Source organism: Saccopteryx bilineata, chromosome X, assembly GCF_036850765.1.
Source record: "Saccopteryx bilineata isolate mSacBil1 chromosome X, mSacBil1_pri_phased_curated, whole genome shotgun sequence".
Lineage (NCBI taxonomy): Eukaryota > Metazoa > Chordata > Mammalia > Chiroptera > Emballonuridae > Saccopteryx > Saccopteryx bilineata.
Genome location: NC_089502.1, coordinates 93,968,593 through 93,973,441, shown reverse-complemented (window position 1 = coordinate 93,973,441; position 4,849 = coordinate 93,968,593). Strand labels below are relative to the sequence as shown.

At 34.9% G+C, this 4,849-nt stretch overlaps 1 non-coding gene across 1 annotated transcript; it reads right to left on the bottom strand.

Annotated features, from left to right (window-relative positions):
* Positions 1-222: 222 nt before the first annotated feature.
* On the bottom strand, positions 223-298 carry TRNAS-GCU (transfer RNA serine (anticodon GCU)). Its single transcript has one exon. It is a non-coding gene; the product is annotated as a tRNA-Ser (tRNA).
* Between the last annotated feature and the right edge of the window lie 4,551 nt (positions 299-4,849).

The following is a 4,849-nucleotide window of genomic DNA, read 5'->3' as shown; positions in this document are numbered from 1 at the left end:
ATGTACCCGACTGGGATCCACCCCACCAGGGGGCGATGCTCTGCCCTCCGGGGTGTCACTCTGCTGCGACCAGAGCCACTCTAGCACCTGGGGCAGAGGCCAAGGAGCCATCCCCAGCACCCGGGCCATCTTTGCTCCAATGGAGCCTTGGCTGCGGGAGGGGAAGAGAGAGACAGAGAGGAAGGAGGGGGGGTGGAGAAGCAAATGGGCTCTTCTCCTATGTGCCCTGGCCGGGAATCGAACCCGGCTCCCCCGCACAGCAGGCCGACGCTCTACCGCTGAGCCAACCAGCCAGGGCCTATGTTGTTTTGTTGATGAGCGCCATTCTGACTGGTGTGAGGTTATAATTTGAATTTCTCTAAATGATTAGTGATGTTGAGCACTTTTTCATATGCCTATTAGCCATCTGTATGTCCTCTTTGGAGAAATGTCTATTCAATTCTTTTGCCCATTTTTGATTAGATTGTTTGTCTTCCTGGTGTTGAGTTTTACAAGTCCTTTATAAATTTTGGTTATTAACCTCTTATCAGACGTATTGTTGAATGTATTCTGCCATTGTGTGGTTTGTCTTTTTGTTCTGTTTATATTGTCTTTAGCTGTATAAAAGCTTTTTAATTGATATAGTCCCATTTGTTTATACTGTCCTTATTTCCCTTAACTGTGGAGATAAATAAGCAAATATATAGCTGCCAGTGATGTCAGAGAGCTGATTGCCTATGTTTTTTTCTAGGATGCTTATGCTTTAACGACTTACATTTAAGTCTTTTATCCATTTTGAGTTCATTTTTGTGAATGGTGTAAGTTGGTGGTCTAGTTTCATTTTTTGCAGGTAGCTGTCCAATTTTTCTAACACCATTTATTAAGGAGACTGTCTTTACTCCATTGCATGCTATTACCTCCTTTGTCTAATATCAATTGTCCATAAATATGTGGGTTTATTTCTGGGATTTTTGTTCTGTTCCACTGATCTATATGCCTGGTTTTATGCCAGTACCAAGCTGTTTTGAATACAATGGCCTTGTAGTATAACTTGATATCAGGAAGTGTGATACCAGCACTTTATTCTTCTTTTTCAAGATTGCTGAAGCTATTCGTGTTCTTTTTCAGTTTCCTATCAATTTTTGGAATATTTGTTCTATATTTTTGAAGTATATCATCAGTATTTTAATAAGAATTGCATTGAATTTATACATTGCTTTAGGAAATATGAACATTTTAATGGTGTTTTTTCTTCATAACCATGAATATGATATATGCTTGCACTTGTTTGTATTATCCTTCATTTTTTAGATCAATGTTTTATAATTTTCTGAGTACAAGACTTTAACCTCCTTGGTTAAATTTACTCCTAGGTACTTTATTTTTTGTTGTTGTTGAAGTAGTGAAGGGAATGGCTTTCTTAATTTCTCTTTCAGACAGGTCATTATTGTTGTTTAAAAAGGCTTCTAATTTCTGCGTATTACTTTAATATCCTGTCACCTTGCTGAATTCATTTATCAGGTCCAGTAGTTTTTAGACTGTGACTTTAGGGTTTTCAATGTACAGTATCATATCATCAGCAAATAATGACTGTTTTATTTCTTCTTTTCTAATTTGGATGACTTTTATTTCTTCTTCTTGTCTGATTGCTGTGGTTAGGACTTCCAGAACTATGTTGAAAAAGAGTGGTGAAAGGGGGCACCTCTGCCTTATCCTTGTTCTTAAGGGGATTGCTTTTAACATTTGTCCATTGAGTATGATGTTGGCTATGGGTTCTCATAAATGGCCTTTATTATGTTGAGGTTTGTTCCCTGTATTCCCACTTTGCTGAGAGTTTTGATCATAAATAGGTGCTTTATTTTATCATATGCTTTTTCTGTATCTATTGATATTATGACGTGGTTTTTCTCCTTCCTTTTGTTTATGTGATGAATCACATTGATTGATTTGTGAATATTGTACCAGCCTTGCCCCCTGGAATGAATCCCACTTGATCATGATGTATGACTTTTTTCATGTATTGCTGGATCCAGTTTGCTAATATTTTGTTGAGAATTTTAGTATCTAAATTAATCAAGAATGTTGGTCTATAATTTTTTCTTTCTTTGTGTTGTCTTTGCCTGGTTTTGAAATCAGAATTATGCTCGCCTCATAAAAGGAGCTTGGAAGTCTTCCCTCCTCTTGAATTTTTTGAAATAACTTGAGAAGCATAGGAGTTAGTTCTTTGAATATTTGTTAGAATTTACCTGTGAAGCCATCTGGCCCAGAGCTTCTGTTTGTTAGAAGTTTTTTGGTACCTGTTTCAATCTCATTTGCTGTAATCAGTCTATTTAAGTTTCCTAATTCTTTCAGATTGATTTTTGAGAAATTATATTTTTCAAGGAATTTGTCCATTTTACCTATGTTGTGTAAGTTTTTGACATACAGTTTTCCATAATATTTTCTTAGAATCTTTTGTATTTCTGCTATGTCAGTTTTTATTTCTCCACTCTCATTTTAATTTTATTTATTTGAGTTCTCTCTTTTTTTTTCTTGGTGACTCTGGTTAAAATTTCATCTATTTTATTTACCTTTTCAAAGAACCAGCTCTTGGTTTCATCGATTCTCTTTATTGTGTTTTTAGACTCTATGTCATTTATTTTCGCTCTGATCTTTATTATTTTCTTCCTTCTACTTCCTCTGGGTTTTACTTGCTGTTCTTTTTTTAGTTATTTTAGTTGCAGGCTTAGGTTGTTTACTTGAGCTTTTTATAGCTTCTTAAGGTATGCCTGTAATGCTATGAACTAACTTCTTAGGACTGATTTTGCTGTGTCCCATAAATTTTAAGTTGTTGTATGCTCATTTTCATTTGTTTCATTAAAGTTTTTGATTTCTTCCTTGATCTCCTGGTTGACCCATTTGGTATTTAATAATATGCTGTTTAGTTTTTAAGTGTTTAAGTGTTTTTCAGTTTTCCCTTTGTAGTTGATTTTTAGTTTCATGCCATTTTGGTCAGAGAAGATGCTTAATATAATTTCAATCTTCTTAAATTTATTGAAGCTTGTTTTATGCCTTAACATGTGGTCTATCCTAGAGAATGTACCATGAGCAATTAAAAAGAATGTATATTCTTTTGATTTTTGGTGAAAGATTCTGAACATATCTATTAAATCCAGTTGATCTAGTGTGTCCCTTAATTCTGCTGTTTCTTTATTAATTTTCTTTCTTGAGGATCTATCTAGTGATGTTAGGGGGTATTAAAATCCCCCACTATTATAGTATTGCAGTTGATCTCACCCTTTATGTCCATCAAAGTCTGCTTTATATATTTAAGTGCTCCTATAGTAGGTGCATAGATATTTATAATGGTTATTTTTTCCTGTTGGATTGCTCTCTTGATTATTATGTAGTGGCCTTCTCTATCCTATATTATAGTCTTTGTTTTAAAGTCTATTTTGTCAGATATAAGTATTACTAGCCCAGTTACTTTTTTCATTTCCATTTGCATGAAATATTTTTTCCATCCTTTTACTTTCAGTCTATGTGTATCTTTTGTTTTAATGGGTCTTCTGTAGACAGCACATGTACAGGTCCTGTTTCTTTTTCCATTCAGCTACCCTGTGTCTTTTTATGGCAGCATTTATTCTATTTATATTTAAGGTTACTATTGATATGTAGTTGTTTATTGTTATTTTTTTCTTTAAATCTACTTTCCTTTTATACTAGATTGTTTTCTCACTTTGTTCTGTCTATAGCAGGCCCCTTAACTTTTCTGAAAGCATTGGTTTGTTTGTGATGAATTCCTTAAGTTTTTTTTTTTCTGGGAAACTTTTTATTTCTTCTTCAATTTTAAATAATAGCCTTGCTGCATAGAGGAGTCTTAGTTGTAGGTTCTTGTTCTGCATTACTTTGAATATTTTTTGCCATTTCCTTCTGGCCTCAAGTGTTTCTGTTGAAAAGTTGGATGTCATCCTTATGGGGGCCCCTTAATAAATGATTGACTGTTTTTCTTTGCAGCTTTTAGTATTCTTTATTTTGTCTCTTAGCTTTGATATTTTGATTATGATGTGTCTGGTGTAGGTCTCTTTGGGTTCTTTTTTAATGGTGTTCTCTGCTTCTTGAACCTGTATGACTCTTTCCTGCATCAATTTAGGGAAATTTTCAACTATAATTTTTTTAAGCAGCTTCTCTATCCCTTGTTCTTTCTCTTCTCCTTCAGGAACCTCTATTATGTGGATATTGTTTTGTTGTCACAGAGCTCTCTTAGAGTTTCCTCAGACTTTTTGATCCTCTTTTCTTTTTGTTGTTCTGGTTCCAAGCTTTCACTTATCCTGTCCTCTAAGTTGCTGATTCAATTCTCTGCTTCATCCAGACTGCTTTTAATTCTTGTTAGTGTGGTCTTCATTTCTGATATTGTGTTTGTCATTTCTGTCTGTTTCTTTTTTATGATTTCAGTTTCCTTTTTGATGTTTATAATTGTTTTATTTAGGTGCTCATTAAGTCCATGCATTGTAGCTTTGAGATCCTCAGGAATCCTAACAATCAGTATTTTAAACTCTGCATCTGGTAATTTGATTACTTACATTTTATCCAGTTTTTTTCCTGGAGATTTTTCTTGTTGATTCATAAGGCTTACATTCCTCTGTCTTCTCATTGTTTCTGTTTGTGGTTTGCAGGCTTATTTGAGTTGTGGCATTCTTAACTAGTAAAGTCTCTTCCATTTTATATATATTTACTGGGTCAGGTATGAGGAGCCTTTCCTTAAGATGTCACTCTAACAAGGGTTGTTAGGTCCTGAACTGATGTTCTGTGTATCTGGCCTCTGGATGTGCCCTCCCTGGACCTTCCTAGCCAGAGCCTGGCACAAACCAGTGGGGGTCGCTGCCTATGG